This window comes from Uranotaenia lowii, chromosome 2, assembly GCF_029784155.1.
Source record: "Uranotaenia lowii strain MFRU-FL chromosome 2, ASM2978415v1, whole genome shotgun sequence".
NCBI classification, from domain to species: Eukaryota; Metazoa; Arthropoda; class Insecta; order Diptera; family Culicidae; genus Uranotaenia; species Uranotaenia lowii.
The window spans coordinates 420,102,045-420,124,180 of record NC_073692.1 but is presented as its reverse complement, the minus strand read 5'-3'; the positions used below and the strand labels follow the sequence as shown (position 1 = coordinate 420,124,180).

The 22,136-nt window shown below is 35.3% G+C and overlaps 1 protein-coding gene across 2 annotated transcripts in view; it reads left to right on the top strand.

Annotated features, from left to right (window-relative positions):
• Positions 1–13,139: 13,139 nt before the first annotated feature.
• Positions 13,140–22,136, top strand: part of LOC129740978 (uncharacterized) — a 284,659-nt gene continuing 275,662 nt past the window's right edge. For both annotated transcript variants that reach the window (XM_055732644.1, XM_055732643.1), the window contains exon 1: positions 13,140–14,409. The gene's annotated coding sequence lies outside the window, so the exon portion shown is untranslated. The remainder of the gene's footprint in view (positions 14,410–22,136) is intronic.

The following is a 22,136-nucleotide window of genomic DNA, read 5'->3' as shown; positions in this document are numbered from 1 at the left end:
GAAACTACCGGAAAATACAGGGCAAAAAGCGGAGCAATCAAATTAACTGTATCCATTACGGAGGTGAAACGGCAACAGATCCTGAAGCCATCTGCCGCCTTTTAGGCGACGCATTTCAGAAAGTCTCCAGCATTCGTTCATACGATAGAGCGTTTCTCAACTACAAACAGCAAATTGAGTCTAATGTGCTCACAGTACCCGAAGACTCAGGCGCACACAACCGGAAGTTTAGTAGTAACGAACTCGACGAGGTATTAGAAGGACTAAAAGGCTCTTCACCAGGACTTGATAATATTCACTACGCGATGATCACTCATCTTCCCATTGATGGTAAAGCACTGCTCTTGGATACATACAATCGTTTTTGGGACGAATGTATCTACCCGGAAGAATGGACCAAATCACTGGTTGTCCCCATTTTCAAAGGAAAGGGACAACGATCAGATCCCCTAAACTATCGCCCAATCTACCTCAACAGCTGCATGAGCAAGGTCTTCGAGAGAATGATTAATAATCGCCTCGTTCATCTCTTGGAAACAAGAGGACTGTTATATCACCACCAGTATGCGTTTCGAAAAGGAAGAAGTACGACGGACCACCTTTGTACTCTAGAAGAAATCATACGAAAAGCTTTCAGTGAAAATAAAGTAGCCCAAGTAGCTTATCTGGATATCACCAAAGCTTACGACTCAACGTGGCGCAGACTGTGTTTACAACAGCTAGCAAGCAACAACATCGGTGGGAAAATGCTAAGTTTCCTACAAAAAATGCTGCGGAAAAGACTATTTCAAGTGTCAGCTAACGGAAAAGTGTCAAGCAACAAGACGATGGAGACCGGACTGTGCCAAGGATCCGTGCTCAGCGTAACCCTGTTTCTTTTGGCGATAAACACCCTCACCAATGACTTGCCACAAAACATCCAATGCTTGATATATGCCGATGATGTGATTTTGATTGCTACCGGAAATGACGCCAAGCACACCGAAGGCCAGTTACAAAATGCTTTAAACTGTCTGGAATCCTGGCAATCTAAAACCGGATTCAAGATATCTGCAGAAAAAAGCGCAACTGTCGTGTATCGTACGCCTCGACACAAGAAACCGTCGAATCAAAGCAACCTAAAATTGAACGGGATCAAAATGCCTCGTAAAAATAGCCATAAATGTTTAGGAGTGACACTCGATCAACATTTGAAATACAGAGCCCATGTCGAAGAAGTGAGAGCAGCATGTCAACAGAAAATCATTTTCATCCGGAGCATAGCTGCAAGGACTTGGGGTGGGGATCGGAACACCTTACTAAAACTATACCGGGCAACAATTTTAGAGAAGCTTCTGTATGCAGCCCCAAGTTTATCAGCCATGGATGGGAAAGTTCTACAATCTCTAGAAACGGTACATAATGCTGGACTTAGAGCGATAGTAGGCGCTTTCAGAACCAGCCCGATTGCGAGTCTTCAGGCTGAAACTGGAATCCCAAATTTAAAAGCACTGCTTGACCAACGTACTATGCTATACACGGCCCGTAGCTTAGCTATTGGTCACACGGAGCCCAATAGTGAGACCGACGTCACCAGAGGAAACGATTGTTCGAGCGATCATAGTAGCAGCAGCAACAGTGACGAAGACCCAAGCTCCAATGAAAGGTGGGGAGAACGACCCAGGATTCAACCAAATTCCTTCCTCATCCGAGGTCAAAGGATGATGACCGATATAGACTTGCATCTGCCTAGAACAGCTATTTTTAAGATCCCGACATGTCCACCATGGCTTCGAAGAAAATTTCACGTCGACAAAACCCTACAAGTTAAGCTAGCCCAGGGAGCCACCTCTTTAGAGCTCAAACATCTGTTCAACGAACTACGGCAAACAAGATACCGCATCCATAGTACTATCTTTACAGATGGCTCCAAACAGGATTCGAAATGTGGCTATGCCGTAGTGAGTGAAGACTTCGTGATTCGAAAAAGGCTGAACGACATATGCAGCATTTTTGCTGCAGAAAGTGAAGCAGTAAAACAGGCACTCTCATGGATCATCGACCAACAAGTACCTCGGGCATACATGTTATGTACTGACTCGATGAGTGTAGTAACGAACTTAGAAAAGTGCAAGATCAACTCCAGGTGGAAAGATTGCATGCAAAACCTGCACAACCAGATTGTAGATATGGGTGCGGAAGTAGTCTTTTGTTGGGTTCCTAGCCACATAGGAATTCTCGGAAATGAGAAGGCTGACCTTGAAGCAAAACGATCCCTACAGCTACCTGAGGATTCACAGCAAATAGTAGATTTAAAAGAAGCCCGAAAAATTATAAAGACAGCAATCGTAAACCAATGGCAGGCGCAGTGGCACGAAAGCCTGGACAACAAACTACGGGAGGTGAAAAATACGATAATTCCATTCAAATCAGCGTTCTTAGGTAACCGGAGAGATGACGTTATCCTAGCCAGGTTACGAATTGGACATACTCAGCTGACGCATGCCTACTTGCTTGACAGAATCGATCGTCCAATGTGCCCAAGGTGTAATGCAGTCATGACGGTAAAGCATATCATCGCAATTTGCCCCCAACTAGATGCTGAACGGAGGTACCATGGAGTCCCTGGAAATCTAAGAGAAGCACTAGCTGATAATGAAGAAGTGGCAATGAAAGTAATTCAGTTTTTAAAATCAATCCAACTGTATGATAGAATTTAGAAAAATTGTAAACCTTCAATTATTCAATGGACCTGAATGAAAAAAAAGGTCCTAAATAAAAAAAAAAAAAAAAAAAAAAAAAATTCGTCAAATGTTCGTTAAGTTATGTCGTGAGACGGAATACTATGTAAAAAAAATAACCTTGTCAAATTCAAAACTTTGAAGTTGTTCTTGGTATAACAATCAAGCTCTCGACTTGTATTAAGTTTTTTTTTCAGTAATTTAATATTTAATAAAAGGTTTTATGATAATCTTTGTGCTCATAGTTCTTTAGCACAATATGCAGCAATCTAAAGAAAAGTTCATTCTCGGCTGGAAACAATGTTTGAATTATAACACCTTTTAAGCTCATAAAAATAGCGATTATTGTGCATGGTATACTTAGTTTCAAAGATGGGAGTAACTTGAAAATCAGGAAATACAAATTGTTGGAGAAACAATTTGCACTGTTTATCCAAAAATCTTCAATGAAAAACTTATTTTTTTGTTCATTCCTTGATAAAGAAAACCGATGGATAAAATACATTTGAAATGGTTTTACCCGTACAACATTCGTTGAATATGGTACGCGTTTGGAAGACTATACAGAATTATATGTAGGACTTAAATGGAACTGCCATTTTCGTTTCTTGTGTTTGAACATGATTTCCATATCAAATTCGTCCTGAAAACATTGAAACTGTTAACATAAATACTTTACAAACGATAAAAAGTAATTGAAGCTCATTATGGAACTAATGTTACAAACTAGGGTATTACATTGCATAATGTTGAGAACATGCATCATTTAAAAAATATGCAATGTACCATTAAGTAGAAAAACATTTTTTTTTATAAATGTACTAGCTAACCCGGTGTGCTTTGCTAAACCTTCCAAAAATAAATGTAATTTGTAAAAAAATTATCAAATTTCGATTTTTTTAATTTTTTTTTTAAATCAAACCTCATCATAGTTCAGAATCAACAACTTTGAAATAAGAGCTCAAGCTCGAGTTCTGAACTGCGATTCAAAAATGGTATATATTATTTACTGAAACTTGATCTCTAATATTGTTTTCAAGATCTGAAATTTGTACTCTGTTTTTAAAGCTTCATAATAACATAAATAGTGTCAAAATTTATGGATTTTCCACCTTTTTCCCAAAGTGGGAAGTTACGAACTTTCATAAAAACATTTGTCACATCTGTTTTTGAGTTATGCCAGAAATCCGTACGCAAAAAAACCCTCTTATAAAATATGGTCTCTTCTTTGAAAAACTCTTTATCTTAAATTTACATGGGAGCTCCCCCATCTTTTCCAATTTTGTCCCCCGCTGCTTGAAGAAGGTAGGCGATTTACCCGGCTAGAGTTTACATAAATTTCTAATTGAAAGAAAAAGAACTGATGAACTTTAAAATATTGTGAATGAGTGCACAAATTAATGAAATACCTTTGTAAACCCAATGTTTGGAAAAAAAATTATGTAAAAAAAAACAAAAAAAAAGATTGAAGAGGCGGTTTTATGCCTACGGGAGCATGAACTTGAAAGTAGTTCAACTCCCGCGTGCTTTTCCCTGCTCAGAAAAAACAATCAAATATTCAAAAATGTTGGCAAACACCAATTTCTAAGTTAACATTTGTCCCGTATGTTGGGGCAAGTGTAAATGCAAAGCTTATTTTCAAATGCGTCAGCCATTACTTTAAAATGGATTTAATACGTATTTCTGTTTGTTTTATCAAGTTTCATTGATATATCTGCGGTATTCCTGTAGTATAAATTTATGTTTGGTACTCCACTTTTAACGAATGCTGTTTTAAGCAAATGACCTTCATTTACAAAAACATTTAAGAATTTTAAATATCCGCTTCAATTTCAACATTCGGAATACCCCTTTTGATCGTTCCAACATATTGGATCATTTTGAAAATGAATTTCTTAAAAGTTCGACATTTGCCCTTGCTCCATCATGTAAGTTGACAGGAGCGAATATTGTTTTTAACACTTTAAGGGTATTTGATTTTGATTCGATTGATAAAATACAAATCCGTGTCACTTCTAGGCGTCATTTATTTCTCCGTGCTGTGTACAATTAAGCGACAAAAAACACATCTAGGTTGCATATCGCCCCCACGTGCATAAGAAACATAGGTACTTGGTTGAGAAACAGGCGCCTGATTGTTAAATTTTTCCAGCGATCAATGAACAGTATGCTTTAGTTACTATTCACTTGCGACGACGTTTGCTTGACCATAGAGACGAAAAACAAACCCCTCAAAGAAAAGAAAATCTCTAAATATGCCTTTTCAATTTCAGATTTTGGCAAAAAAAAATTGTTATATGTTTTATTCGATCGAAAAAATGTCAATCTGGGTCATGTGCTGTACAAATGAGCTAGGAATCAAGTAGAAAAAAATCACATCAAGGCTTCATATCGCCACCCCTTGCATTGAAAATATGCTTGGTTGAGAAATACGCGCCAAAATATTCCCAGTGATCAGTATGCTATGCAATGGTTGCTATCCTTTTGCGACGTTGGCTCGCGACGCCTCGACCATAGAGACGAAAAACAAACCGCCCAAAGGAAGAAAAAATCTCGAGAAAATGGATGTCATGACTTTTATTTGTTTCGAAAAACTACAAATTTTGTATGGAAGCCCCCCCTTCCTTAAGTCGGATAGAGTTTAGACTATTACAGAAACCATCCCCGGCCTCAAAAACCCTCAGATGCCAATTTTGACGATGATCGGTTCAGTAGTTTCCGAGTCTATAGGGAACAGACAGACAGACAAACATTCATTTTTATATATATAGATTTAATACATATGTGATTTTTTTTTCTTCAAAAATACAAATTCTTTTCCGGGGATCATAAGATTATATTCAAAATCATCGCTGATTGCATTTGAAAAATTTAAAATTCAAATTATTAATAAAAATATTTTAACTACTCAAAAGTAAGAAATTTGTACTAAATGTGACCCTTTGGAAATAATTTTTTTTTCAAAAGTCTAGAATTTTTTTTTAACTTTTATGCAGGATTTCTAACTAGGTTTCGTGATTGTTGTCATTTTTTTTACTTTACGAAACGAATGGTTGATAATCTAGCAAAAATAATTTGTTCTTGGTTTTTGCCAATACTTCTACATTTGTCAGCGATTTTGTTCAGTTAGAAGCTTATCCTTCTGCATTGTTTTTAAAAAGGTAGTAATTTAGGTCCATTACTTTTCCTAATTTACGTTAAAGATCTACCATACCTTCCTCTAATAGGTACTCCGAAGCTCTTTGCAGATGACACAGTACTCGAATATGTAAATAATGACGTAGAAACAACGATAAGAGACATGTAGAGAGACCTAAAAGTTGTAGACAAATATCTTGAAAATAATTTGCTAACTCTAAATGTCTCCAAAACAAAAAACTCATTATATCAGACCAAAAATATAAAAAAAATCTTTAAATTGCGAAATGCGAAAATGTGAAAATATTTTTTCCAGTCATTTTTTTTCTTATGTCGGTGTTTATTGGACTAGATCAATACTCTGAAAAACGTTATCTTGATTATTTGGCTTTCAGCAAAATTTACAACAGCATCAATCAATTGTTGCGAATTTTTTCTTTATTAATCGAAGAGTTTAAACTTTTGATGCATTAAGTGTATGATTGTCTGTGGACGTGGGTTTTATAGAGGCCATTGAAGTTGAAAAATGTTGCAGGTTGCTCCAGTTGCCCCAGTTTTCCGCTTTTCAAAGTTCAGAAAAAGTCCGAAAAAACATGCTTCGGAAAAATACTGTAAATTACCTACGGAATCCTTAGAAAAATTTTCACTCAGTGTTCAAAAAATGCATAAAAACACAAATTGCGATAATTTTTGCCTCTGTTCAAACTAATTTTTACAATTTTCCTGAACATAAGGATACTGCATACATTTGGGGGTAAAAAATACTACAAAAATTGTTCTAGCTAAAATCATCAAAATAAGTAAATGAAATTTCAATGTTGACAAATGCGTGACGCAAAACAATCATATTCCAGCTAATGGAAACGAGATTTGAAAGGTATCTCTCGATTTGCATTTTGTTGCCTGTTAACCCCAGACAGGTAACTGAATTTTAAAAATATTTATTTAAAAAAATTTGATGATTGTTCATAAAATATTTTTACACCAAAAGCAATGGTATAGGGTGAATCAACCAGATAAAAGTTTATAGATGATATCATTAAGCCAATCCGTCATACTGGGTAAAGTTTTTTACGGCATCGAAAAATGTTAAAATTTATACATTTATTGGAGATTTTTTAAATTCTAGATGAAAATCAAAAACATGAAAATATTAACTTTGTTACCGTTGCGATATTCAACTCGGTAAAGTTTTCATAAATTAAATCATTATTTGTTTATTTGCTTAAATTAATTGTTTATAGTTCAATGTTAGTTAATTGTTTAATAAAATTTCATCAGAGCAAGATAGGTTTAGTTAAAATAAAATACAGGACTCACAAGAACACAACATGTTAACACAGGTACACTGAAACAAATACACAAATTGCTGTACTAGAACGGGTATAGAAGGAACGCACAAACTAAAAAGGTATTAGTCCAGAAGTTAAAAAAAAGTGGTATAATTGGCCTGATGAGAGGAAAGCTACCAAAACTAACACTAAAAAGATCTCTTTCCGCTTTGACCGCCAAGACAGCTAGGTTGCGTATCGAGAGGACTTAACCTTACAATATAACGGTTGAACTATTAAAAGTTTAAAATAAAAGTTCATTAAAGTCCGACAGCGGAAAAATACCAGTGCGCAATTGAGAAGAGCGAATCAGGACCCAAAACTTAGGAGCATATGCTTTATGCCCTCCGGGACCAACTAGTATCGGGGAGGTTCCAATCTGGTACCGCGTTTCTGCAGTTTGGACCACTTTGGCAGACAACCACCCATCGTAATACAGGATCGAATCCCGAAGGGAATCCACTATTTGGAAGGCTGAACGGAATCCCACATCCGGCCTGAGGAGCTGGCAAGGAATTGGCAAAGCTACCGCCAATTCTTGTCAACTGCCTAGCCACACCCCAAATACCCGTAGCGTTCCGAAGGAGTAGCGTCAACAGCAGCAAAGGCTGGCCCAACGAGACACACGCCACACAAAACACACAAGGTAATCAAATAAAAACACATAAAAATCAATTCAGTGGTAGAGTGTTGAATCCATTCCGAACAGTCCTTGATCAGCAGCATTTGTTAAAGCCGACCTTGAGGAGCTCCGTTCCTGCTCAAGATCGAGCTAGCCACAAAAGAAGGCCTTGTGTGCCCACCCTCCACTGAGTCTCCAGAGGAACGACCAGAGACTCGAGGGCTTAGGTTTGGCCCCCTCAGGTCCAGACAGTAATAACTTAAGATGTGAAATATTATGTTATCGTAATTTTGTAGTCATAAAAAGATAACTGGATTAGGTACATTATATAAAATTAAAAATTCAAACAGGGCTGTGATATACAAATGTTGCATCTGACACCAAGTTTGACGGTGCATAAGGAGGTTTCCAAAACTATAAATTTAGTAGATATTAGTTGGGCACCAAGAAAAACATATTGGTTTTAGTCATGAGTGTCAAAATGACACTCCAGAGACTGTAACGGGTAGAAATTTCAGGGACCAATGAGGGTTAAGCAAACGATTAAATGCATTCCTTCAAACTTTCGACAAAGCAATAAATATTTACAAATCATAATTTTTATGAGGCACATATAAAAATCCTTTGATTTTGAAAAGAGAATTCAAGTACGGAGCTTAATCCAGAATTTTGGATTATCTGATCACTAATATCGAATACGGTCTTTTAGTTTTCAATGTTTTAATTTTTAACTATCAGTCAACATTCGATTTCCGAGTTTTGAAGTATGATTCTGCTTCTTTTCTCATAGACAAAATCAATGATTTGATTGAATATTACAATTATCATCATTTAAGCTAAAGCTTTAGTCGCTTCTAAAACAGAAATGGCAAAATATGCTCTATATTCAAATCATCCATTCATTTGATTCCATTCCATTAAGTGAGTTTTATTTTTGATTTAAATATTTTGAATGAATTCTGTGTTATTTTTATTTCTTTTTTATCCTTTATCTGGATTTGATTTGAATACAAATGTTGAAATCATGTCATATATTCTAGTGTTGATTTCGAGGAAAAAAGATTATTCATAGTTCTTTGAATTTTGTCGACTTATAAAATTTTATAGTATTTATTTGTAATTCAAATCATTCCTTCGAACGTAGTTGAGGTTCTGCTCTCCAATACTAAATTTTGTTTAAAGAATAACTTATACCATTTCATAGTATTATTTCAGATTTTGAATCCTTATTAGTACAATTTTTCAAAAAGATTTTCTTATTCAAATTTAGAATTTTAAATCCTAAAGCCACTTGCTTTTTTAAATTTGTATTCTGAACAATGATTTCAGATTTGAACTCTGAATTGTATTTATGTGATCCACAATCAAATTTCAGAAGCAGAGTTTTGATGTAAATTTTAACTTCGACTTTTTCAACTGAAACTTGATACTGGTCATAAATATTCAATCAATCTCCCGAGTTTGAATAAACAACCTGCAGTTGTATTCTGTATTTTATGAAGCAGAATCATAGGATGTTTTTAGAATAAATGAACAGAAAAAAATTTGTTCCCAGGCCCCCCGATGACTTAATCCGATCCTGTTTGTAAGGGATGAGGTTAGGCATGAAGTGTGTAAGATTTTTCAACATTGATTATTCCCACATAAACTTTAGCTATTTAACCCTCATCCGCATTAGATTTCATTACCCTAATCAGCACTAGGAGTGTCAATTTGACACTCCCAGCTAAAATCGTCATTTTTTTTTATATCTAACCGATTACAATAAAATTTATATCAATAGAAACCTTGTGATGTCAGAATATGTTTCGAACATTATATATAGCTAAAGCTTATAGTTTTCCCGTTATTCAGCACGAAAAAAAAAATCCGAAAAAACATGCCTCAGGAAAATTGCTGTAGTTCATATAATACATGTCCAAAAAAATATTTTACTTATGCATATGAAAGCTGAAGTTAATGCCTACATCATGAAGGCAAGAAATAGTTTTTTAATTTTTTTTTAATGAAATGGTCACAAAAAGTTCAAAAAAGTGGTCTAAAAAACCTACTTTTCATTCGATTGCTAGTAAATACTGTTTGAGCGATGGTAGAGTTTTGAAAAAAATATGACTACAAAATCTTTTGAAATTCCAACATTTTGCTGTCTTTAGATTTTTTATGCAACAAAAATTGAATTTACTGGAATTTTTCAAAGTTCACTACTTTGCGCGAATTTTTTACAAACTGAAATTTCATCTGTTTTTGTGGTCCACTGTCAGGTTGTACCCGGATTATCAGTGCTTTTACTTTGTTTGGACCAATCAAGAGTATATTCATTGGAAAGCACATTTAATCTACATTCTAGAGAGGTGCTACAATTCACGCTGTGAGATTTCGGCTGTCGGCTTCGCTCTCTGCCCGAATAACCACCCACCGTACCTACTCGGAGAGCAAACAAACACGTTTTGCTGGGCCGCTGCTTGTAGTTCTAGAAATTCAGGAATGATTTTACGTTTATAATTTTCATATTTTTGTGAAATCTCACAGCGTGAATTGTTGTCTCTAGAATGTAGATTAAATGTGCTTTCCAATGAATAAACTCTTGATTGGTCCAAACAAAGTAAAAGCACTGATAATCCGGGTACAACCTGACAGTGGACCACAAAAACAGACGAAATTTCAATTTGTAAAAAAAAATGGCGCAAAGTAGTGAACTTTGAAAAATTCCAGTAAATTCAATTTTTGTTGCATAAAAAATCTAAAGACAGTAAAATGTTGGAATTTCAAAAGATTTTGTAGTCATATTTTTTTCAAAACTCTACCATCGCTCAAACAGTATTTACTAGCAATCGAATGAAAAGTAGGTTTTGTAGACCACTTTTTTGAATTTTTTGTGACCATTTCATTAAAAAAAACTTAAAAAATTATTTCTTGTCTTCATGATATAGGCATTGACTTCAGCTTTCATATGCATAAGGCAAATATTTTTTTGGACGTGTAACATATGAACTACAGCAGTTTTCGTAAGGCATGTTTTTTCGGATTTTTTTTTCTTTCATGCTGAATAACGAGAAAATTTGTAACTTTAGCTGTATATAATGTTCGAAACATATTTTACTGATATTACAAGGTTTCTATTGATATATGTTTTATATGAAGTTCATAATAATTCAAACGAATTAAATAGATTTTACTTTTGGAGTGTCAAAATGACACTCTAAGTCGGAATAGGGAGTTTTTTTTGTCCAGGCTTCCAGGGTTCGTCCATAAATAAAGTAAAGATGCAAGAACTTTTGAATTCATTTAGGGTCCCCGAAGAAATTTTTCGTTTTTGAGCTTCTGAAAAAAGTTACAAGCATTCAAACTTGCAATAGTGTCAAAATGACACTCTAATGCGGATGAGGGTTAAGTTGACAAAACTTAAACGATGTTCGATATTTCTTTAAAAAAATTTGGCTTTTACCACTCGTATTTTCAATATAGAAAATAAACATTTTAAACAATTTCTAACTTCAAAACATTAAACTGAATAAAATTGCCGATGAAAAACAAATAATAAAATTGTGCATCTTCGCGCACATCAACATGGTCAAAAACAACAAAAGTGAGAAAACGAGGAAGTGTATTTGAAAGTAAGCGCAAGTTTCAATTATGGTTTCTGAACAATTTTTGGGTTAAATGTTTTATGCTTCAAAAATTATGATTATTTATAAATATTTACTTTGTTACGATAGTTTTCATTTATCGTTCGTTGGAAGTTATCTGATATATAATTTTTGATATGGATTTCCAGAGAAAACACGTTTCTAAGCTTCTGCGTTTTCCCGTAATTTAATGAACAAAAATTAATGAGAAAAACATATGGTAGATTACAGTTATTTAATATCTAAAAACACACTTTCCGATTGCAACTAAGTTAAAAAAAAACAAGTTTTCAACATCAATTTTTTTGTCAATATCAGTCACTGTTGAAAATATTCGTCCATGTGTTAAAGTTTCCCATTGGCACTGGTGTATTCAATTAACACATTCCTAGCATGAAAACCAATCTGTTGACTTTTTCTCCACATTCCCAGTATCTAAACAGAGGCATTTTTGAGTTCATTATTTGTCCCTTCCTCGTACATAATAGAAAATGTTTCCGATACATTCATTCATTCCGATTCACAACTATTTTTAGCCACATAAATGAAGGTACCGGGCAGACCCATGCACCATTCCATGAACCGGAAAATCAAATCCCCCTTCTTTGGGAATCCACTCGAAGGGATGACTTCCTCCAATGCTACCCCCACCTGTTCAACGGATCAAATCCCTTCAATCAAATACAAAAAAGAGACAAAACACTAGCAGCAGCAGCAGCCGCATCATCAAAACGCCCTCATCTCTAACCAGCACTTGAACGTTGCCGCCCCTCTTCAATGAGAAAATCGCACTTTTCACTTTTCGGGTTGTCTGATTGTCGAATAGACGAGCTGAAGGAAGGTGAGGAGGGGTCAACTTAGAAAACATTCTGCCTCTTTTGCCATCGTTGAAACTTCCGAACCCCTTCCCGAAATGCGAAAACACTGGATAGTGTGGTGTGAGGGGATGAAAGAACTTTGTGTGTACGTCAATCAGAAGAATCTTGATATTGCATCAAACTGGACCCGTTCCGATTCCCACAAACCCTCGACCATCGCCTTTCACCGGGTTCGTCATCAATAGTGTCCGTCAACATTGTTTCCAATTGCACCGAAAAGGACGAACTGGGATTTGGTTCGGGTGGGGGGAAAAGCCAACAGTCGAAATCCTCACGTGGTGTTTGCTTTTGCAGATTTTCCTCTCATTCCAGGAAACCGAGGCAGGGGCAATCCTTCGGAATATTGGAGTGGGAATGGGTTGGGTGAGACATTCAGCCAGCCAGCCAGCCAGTCAGCCGGAGTCAGAGTCTGGGACAAGCAAAAGGAACAAAAAAAAGGTCGTTGGGATGCCCGGTTTTTGCGCTCACGGAACCGGTTCTGTTTGCGAATCAAATGGAGGAGAGAGATTTGGGAAAATTTGAGCTCAACCGAACCGATTCTGTTTTGTTTTGAGTGGAGTTTTCGTACAGTGAGGGTGGTTTGTTGTTGTCGCTCTCTGGAGCCACCCGGTTAGAATTAACAGCTGGTGAATCGGGTTTCTCATTCAGTTTCTCACTGTTCACGCCAAGGAACCGCCAATCGGTTTGAATTGAAGGTGGAATAGCACACTTTGGCAGTAGGAAGTCGACATAGAGAATTTTTTACCAGCTGTAGTTGGAAAAAAGATTCCTGAACCGTTTCCGATGTCCCTGTCTGGATCGGAGCTCAGTTTGCTTCCGTTCGCGTTCGTACTCGGTTGTGAAATTGTGACCCTCGATCCTGGGAAAAGGTCCACGACGTTTCGAGTTTGGTGTTTTCTCTCTATAACAGTAGCCGGACGAAGACACTGCTGGGTCTTGGATTTGCTTCGGGTTTTCGAACGACGAGTGCGTGTTGTTCTGGCAGGATGCGAAAAATGTGAAAATATGGAAAACCTGAATCGGAAAAGTGTTTTGGATTAACAAACAACGGTGTGCTTAGGGCTGTTTTTCGGTCTCGCGAGCCTTGTTATCACGCAAATTTTTGGTCCGTAACACAGTTTCTGGGTGTCAAAAACTTGTATTCGTGGGCTTATTCATCCCGTCGACGTGAGTTATGTGGAGGAATTCGGGTGAATCGACACGAACGGGAGATGTTCATCTGTGGTTCAAGTGTGTTACGGCATATTATTGATATTTTGAGAATTTTCCAGCATCCGGTGGGACCGCATCGGAAAAGTCTTTAAATAAATGTTGGCACGAAGTTCACCATAAGGCAGGGCTCTGCTAGTGATGACGTCTTCTCGAAGAATTTAAGGATAAAAGTTGTCGGGTGAAAAGTATCAAAAACACACAAACTTCGATACTGCGCGAAGTTCTTCTCGGTTTTATTCGGTTCTTCCTTTTAAGGTTGTTGGGCAAAATTCTCGTCGCAAAGTTCGCGTTCCATAAGAAAAAGGTCTTCACTCGGGAGTTCACAGGAGCAGATCTGCAATAAAAATAAGCAAGACCATATAGAGTGCTCGTTGTGCTTTCAGTAAAAAAATCACTAAAAGATCACCTAGCAGCATCCGCAAATGTTTTTCATCGCTCTCACACGGAGTGCAACCCTTCGGAATCACCCATAAGTGGAAGTGACTTGTGAAGACAAGTACGTGTTTACCGAATATCCAACTCCAACATCATAAACCATTCGACCGCAATCCTGTTCTCACCGGTGGAAGTTTGAGGGGGGGAATTTTTAGATAAAGTGTGACGAGTCAGTGTCAGTATATCGGGTGTTATTTTTTAGGCAGCCAAAATTTGTTTCCCTTCCCCCCTCTTCGACCGGAATCGGAACCAGTGAAAAGAAGAGGCAACTACAAAAAAGTTGACACATTCTTGGCACATGTTCAACGTCGAGGTTCCACTTCAGGCCGGATGTTGCCCTGAACGCCAAGAAATAACAACAATCTCATCAACAACAACAACAGCAACAACCAAAACGACGACGACTGCCAAAGTCAAAACGGATTTTTCCAGGAAGGTGGCACGCTGGTGGGTAGCTCCTAGTTGGTAGAAGAAAGAAAAATAAATCAAAAAACCCAAACCAAAATAAAAAAAAATATCAAATATCAAAATACTATTTCTCTAGAGTGGCTTTTGGCGGTGGTGGTGGTGTGAATTTTGATTTGTGAGTTGTTTTTGCCCGTTTTGGCCGCGTGGGGATGTTTTATATTTTCCAAATTTGGGAAGGCACAACTGATGATTCCGGGGGCCTGAAGGCGGAACATAAAGTTGGGATTGTCGTTTTGGGGGTTTTCGACGTTCGTTCGTTCGTTCCAAACCCGTTATTTACTATTTGGTGCGGTTAACATGGCGCAAGAGAGCTAGTGTGATTTGTATTGTGGGATGCGAGAGAAAAAAACGAGGCACTGGATGGGTTGGTTTTTATTTTTCTCCCCGTTACCCTTTTTGGTGCCTATCGAGGACCGGGGTTGTGATGTTGTTTAATATGCTCATCAGATAGGAGCTGCATGTGGCCTTGTTGGAGTTGTTTTTTCATCTTCACTGGTTTTGTTTTCGATGACTCATGTCACGCATTGGTTTACGATTGTGTTCTGGCATAAGGGAATCTGTTGTGTGCCTATGTTGATTGGTGTTTTATGGATAGTGGAAATTGTTTTATTCACGTCGCAAATGGTTGACCACAATTTATTTTCTGAAGAACATGATGCTTCAATTTGTTTAATTGCTCTTATTGGTGTGCGATGGGTTACAATATTTTTCTTTGGAGAAGTGGAAATATTTTGAACATTAAAACGCACAACTTTACGATTTTTACTAGTTGGTTTGAAACGATTTTTTTTAAGTTTCACAAGTGATACTTCACCATCCTTGTAGAATTCATGTATAGGTATGAAAGGATACATTTCTGATTACTATTTCAAAGTGCCCTGATTTCGAAAACATAATTGGTATTAATTGTTTAACAAACAGGCATTTTACAATATTTAATTCATTTGAAAATAAATAGATTTGTTATTTTAATCCAAAAAGTTAATTATTGTTATAAGTGCAACACAAAAAGCACTTAAAAAGCTTTACATTTATTTCTCAAAGAATTTTCATTTTTATGAAAAGTAAATAACTGGCTACCTTCTAAAGTTTAACAAACTCTTTTAAGTAACGAAATGTTAAAAATCGTATCAATTCAAGTACATCCAAGGCTGCCGAAAAATTTCTGTCTTTTTGCGAAATAAACTGTCTTTCTGTGATTTCACCCTTAAACTCTGTGATAGTTTTTTGTGATGGAAATATTTTGAATTTATTTCAAAAATTCTTGATTTATTTTTCTGAAAAAAATCAATGCACATTACCAATCTTATCATTTTTCTTCAAAACAAAGTTTAAAATCTAAAATTTATGATGACATAAAAGCTATTATTCTGTAAAAAGTACAAAATTTTAAAAATCTGTAAAATCTTTCAATATATCCAGAATTCTGGTCCCTGTAACACAGCATCTGTGATGGAAATTTGCTGAAAATTCTGTGAAATTAATGATTTTTCGATGATTTTGACAACCTTGAGGAAGCAATCATGGAAAGGTAGAAATGTATATATCACAATATTACAACAGACTATTGATACTAACGGCGTTGAAAGTATAAAAGCAAATTTTAAAAGAATGTATCCAAAATAATATTCAGAATTTTTCACTGAATTGACTTTACTTGAATAAAAAAAAACTAAATTCATGTTTTATCTTAATTCTTTTGATTAAATTTTCGATTGCACGTTCAACCTTTCCATAATATATGTATAAATAATAGCGGAAAATCATCAAATTGAACAGTTTAATCGAACAGGTTAGTAAAGATGGATACAAATAAATCAAAATCTGAGATAAGTTCTAATCAATCTTTTTTTTAAGACTGCAATTTGAATTTGAATGAACAATCAATTTCAAAGCACATTCAAATACCTGTTTAGTCCTCAATAATTTTCGAAATTCATCATTTGTAGATGAGTCTCCATTTGAATCAAACAACACTTGGACTTTGGTAGCGAAAATGCTAATGGACTCTTTCTTTGATACAAAAGGATGAATATGGATCACTTATTTATTTTATTAAATTCATAGATGTGTCTGTGAGCCAATATTGTTAAAATTTGTGGAATTGTAAAACTTCTGAAAAATAACTTTAATAAATATGTTGATTGCCATAGGGTTTATGAAATTTTTGAATCTGTTAAGAAATTGAATAAAAAGGCCAGAATAGATTTCTTATTCTCTTTTGTCAACCCCTCTTCGTTTTTCGAAGAGGGATATAAGTAAAATATTAGATTTTTTACTATGTGTTTTCGAGATTTTATCAAATTTTCGACCTCATTTTTCAAATTTCTCGCTAGGTAGATTATGTATATACAAGTTTATTACATGCAAGTTTTGTCCAATTTGTTCTAAGTTATTGAAAATTTTGATTATTTTTACATAACCCTCCCCCCCTTTAACAACAAGTGAAAAAAGGAGGATTTCAAATTTCTTCCGGTCTAATAGTAGTTCCTCTTGTTTTTCATCTGGGGCTCAGTCTTCATATTGTTTAAAAAATGAATTTAACTTACAATTGAAAATAGCTGATTTGAATGATATTTAATTCACATTGAAACTAAATTTCCAACGATCTTACAATCTCTTTCGTTAAATAAGACCTTCTTCTTATTCTTCTTATTCTATTCGCCAATGCTATTTTTGGCAAGACGTCGAACTGCCTTAACGACTACTTAGCTTCTAAAATGGTCCAGTTACATGAACTAAATATATAACTAACGTTTCCGTCTACACGTATAAGTTACAATTTTTTTATACTCCGTAGAGGTATTTTGCATTCTTATGTTAAACGTACAGTTTATAATCCTACGTTTTTACAACGTGAGTTACATTTCCGTTGTGTGTGTTCATTTTAACGTCCGTGGCCTCACAAAATTTTCTTGTTGGAGGCGACGGGAATAGATTTCCAATCATTTGTAAATTAAATCTTCACTTTGGAGCAGAGCAACCTGTAAGCCGACTTTTTCTCAGCGCGTGATGAGTTTTTGGATATTCTCATGAAAATTCAATTACATTCTTTATAATCATTGCTTTAAAATTTAATGTTCATTTAAGAACACAAACTCTTTCGAAGGAAACCAGCCCTCATTAAGCATGAAAGCATGCATTTTTGCATACTAAATCACCCAGAAAATTCGAATAAGCTTAAATGTAGTTCGTCTTGAATAATTGGTTTTGCCTATTCTTTAGTTTCCTTTTTTAGGAACATGAGAAGAAGCATAGTTTTTCACTAAAAATGTTATGACGATTTTGAATAAAAAGAGAGAGAATTATTTAAAAATGGCAGGTTTTGCTGACCAGAGCTTTCACAAATTTCAAGAAATGTTCTTTTCAATGTTTAATTGACCAAAATAAATAATTGGCTATGTAAAACAGTTTTCACCGCAGTAAACGAAGAAAAAGCAACAACGTAAACCTGGGATCCCCTTCCCAAAAAACCTGAGACGATTTTAGTAGGGTGCGCACATTGGATCCTCTTTATTCTGGCCTCTACTGCCGTGTGTTCGTTTACAATTTTATGTGGGTTTCGATTTTCAAAAACCAGTGCTGGTGGAGTTGCTTGGTGTTTCGTTCGCTATTCGGTGTGCTCGATCACTAAATTTTCCACATACAAATGACTTGATTTTTTTCCCTTGCAGGGGTGGAAAAAGGCTACTTTTACGGCTCGCCAGTCCAAATTACATTGATTCCACTCCCAAAAAATGTCATTGGACAAAATTTGCAAACTGCAACATAAGCAGCTAAATGCCTTTCAACAAAATGTCATGTAGGGATAAAATGTACAGAACGCACCAGTTATCATTAACGCTATTTACAGTGCTAAAAATCATGTAAGAACCGAATTGAACGTATACGATGATTCAGAGATTTATTTTACCTCTTACTAGAAAGAAAAATAACGAAAAAGCTCAATTTTAATGATATTTTTATGAAAAACTCAACCAGCTTGACAACACACCCTATCGTAATTTGGGAGTGAGCAAATAAAAAGAATGACATTCTGCTTTGCTATTCGAATATGATTGTTTTGAGTAAATTTTTTTAAAGATTAAATGAATTATAAAACAATATTAATAGTCTTTCGAATTCCGAAGGAGATGAATAAAAATTAATATCACCCTGAAAAAAGGTAACCCATTTTGAAGTTTTATAACTTTTTTATCATACGTCGAGTTCAAATGCAGTCCTGGAATGAAATATTTGTCATAGTTTAGGCTTTTAGAAAAACTGTTTTTAAAAGAAATCGGCCAAAAGGGACCAAAGTTATTCATGAAAAATTATGGATTTTCATGTTCCTCCCGAACAAAATGTCTCAAAATCTCATACAAACTTTAGGCTCGTTGAGTGACTTCTTCTCGTGATCCGATCTTTCCCAAATTTGGCATGAGACCTTGTACTAGGCCTAGGATAAGTTTAAGCCTGCAGCGCATAACATTTTACAAGCTTGAAATTTCCCATACAAATTTGGGGCTTAGCTCATCTTGGCTGGTGTTTTTTTGCCGTCGTTTGGAAATGAAGATTTTTTTTTCTAATACCCGTTTACATACACACACAGCTCTTGGTACATCATTCGACAATATCCTTGCCGGCTGATTTTTTCCTTGCTACTTTGTCATGGGATAGGATATGGGATATGTTTTATTTGTCTTTCAGACATTTGCAATGCGGTAACCCTGGGACGACAATGCCAGTTAATAGAAAGCTTGTTAATTCCGGGCTGGCATAGAATCTTTTAACGATAATTCCACCTCCAAGGCAGTTTATTGTTGAAGAAGAGTATGATTTATAGGTGTGGAGTGCATCCGGTATGGTATGATTTTTATTGCTCCCAGAATCGGCTGCGAAAAGTGTTTTCGATGAGTATCAGCAAGAGGATTTAATTTCAAACAAAATTTGTGAGAATATGATAAACCGATTTCAGTGGCTAAACCTGAAGAGTAACAAAAAAGATTCAACCCAGCTTTCGTTCACATTCCTAGTAAAAAAGGAATATCGTTTGAATTTTTAAATTCTATATTCGAAATCACATGATTAATAAATTGGGAAGATGAGGGCGTAATGGCCACAATAAGGAAAACGCTTATTCAACCAAAGAGAACAGCTATAACATGTGAACTACAGCATTGAGTCGTGTTCAGACACTCAAATAGTCTATTGCCTAGTTTGATGAAACTTGAAAAAGTAGACAAAACGCTGTAAAATGCATTTTATATTTTTTTTGCCGAAAGCTGAAAACCAGTCACTGTAGGGGCATAATGAAAACCCCCCTGGGGCAGTATAAGCACAATTAATCAGGGCACGATGAGCGTTTTTTGCCCGGGAATCTAGCAGGGAATTCGACTCGATGAAATCATCTGAATAATAGAGCTACAGCTTGACTTGTTTCATCTGTTGATTTGGCCTATTGGTAAGGTATCGGAGAGGTAATCAGTAGACTCGAGTTCGATTCCTGGTCAAGGTGATTGTTTTTTCATTTATCATTCATGATCGATGCATTTTGCACTAAATGGTGAGGCGTAGATTCATCAAACAAAGCAATAACAATACAATCTAGGTCTGTTTGTAAAATTCAAACAATTAACACATGCTCATACATTATGTTTCTGGTGTTTTGTTGACGGATGATGCTACTAGCCGTATAATGTAACAATAAAAAAAAATGATCATGAATGGTATGTGAAAAAAAAATCCCCTCGAACAGGAATCGAACTCGAGTCTACTGATTACCTCTCCGACACCTTACCAATAGGCCAAATCGACAGACAAAACAAGCCAAGCTGTAGCTCTATTATTCAGTTGACTTCATCGAGTTGAATTCGCTGCTAGATTTTACAGCAGAAAATGCTCATCGTGCCATGATTGCTAGTGCTCTGTTCGGCCCAGGTCAAATTAGCAAGAAAAAAAAGAAAACATCGAAAATTTTGATTTTTTATTGGGATACGTGCGATTTCCTGTTTCCATAAGATCCTCTTATGAAAAGCAACAATCTCTCATTGAAGAAGTGGTGCATTCGAAGAATTCATTTGCGTCATAAGACAATTTTATGAATTTCAAAGATTTTACTTATGGCGCCACTTCATAAGACAATCTCATGGCATACATAAGAGTATTTTTCTGAGTGTATATACAAGAATGTTTAAATATTCAGAATGGTTTATTTACATTAAAAATCAACCTTTTATAAAAATTTAGTTAGGAGAATCTGAAGTAAATAGCATTCATCCATGGGTTTTATTATAAAAAATATGTCTTCTGTTTTTCTTGAAAATTTAGATATTTATATTTTCAACTAAGTGTGTGTGAGGATTTTTATCAACAAATACTTGGAATTCCAAAACAAATTGGACTTTCTTGTAACATTTAAGCCCAAATTAATCGTCCAGGATATCAAAACAAAATATCTTTGTTGAAAATCTTTCATTCCTTTATTTTTTTTGTTTTATGATCACTGTTAATCGATTGTTCAACTCGCGTCAAAGGTACCACAAGGATCGTAAAGTGTCATATATAAAACCAAAAAACCTTTTGGTTTTGTTTGATTGCCTTGCTTGCATTTTAGTGAAAATATGGTCGAATTTGAGTTTACACACATTTCTCAGGTGAAAATTCAAGATTTTTCATTTTTCGCCAGAAGTAAAAGAAATGAACTTTATGTTTGTCATTGTTTTTTTCTTAACAAAGGAAAAAATAAGATAACAACATCTTAACACCAACAACTTTTTGAGGTTGATTTGATTTTATACAATATTTTAAAAAATATATTTTAAATTCTTTTGCAATGGGGTTTAATCATTTTGATTTTCTGAAAAATTTTTATTTAGCTCTCCAAAATTTTGTATTTGTTCAACATTTATTTTTTCATATTTCCTTGATGAAATGAAAAACGCGAGTTTTTATCTGGTAGTATAATATGAAACTATATTAAACACTGCAAACATTGGTCTGTGGATTTTGGCATTTAAGGTTATCTTTGGATGTCTTTTTCTTTTTTTCATGCAATCAAAAATAATATCATGTCTCTTACACAATTTATTGCACTGAGTTGAAAGGCTTCAAATAATTTGTCTATATTCATTTGCCTAGATTATGCACATATTCAAGATGTTACTTTGCTCATAGTATGAAATGAGTTAAAAAAAATCAAGAAAAATAGGAGACTCATTTTTATAATAAACCCCTCAATGAATGCTCTTTACTTCAGATAACCCTGAACAAATTTATGTATAAGATTAATTTTTTATGTAAATAAACCATCCTGAACACTTGAACACATTACAATCAATAACTAAGTTGGTAGAATACTATTACTAGTCTTGGTACAATCAGTGATGAGAAGTTTAGTTAGATTGTTTAAATGAAATAATAATCACTCTTTTTACGTCATTTCAACTCTTTTATCTTAATTTGTATAACCTTCAAAAAAATAAAATGTTCGAGACCCTCCGAAGAATTATTTAAAATTTGGGGTCAAATAAAAGGGGAAAGTCACAGCTTTCGAAATGGTGCAAAAACTAGCGATGCTTATTTTTGATAAATAAATTGTTCTGTTAGAGACACCGTTGTTGTGTAAGTAATTTGGTCTAACATCACCTCACAGTTTTGGCTCCGGTCATGACGGATGAAAGAAAAATACACATATGATAACTCACTTATCATTAAAGAGTTTAGTT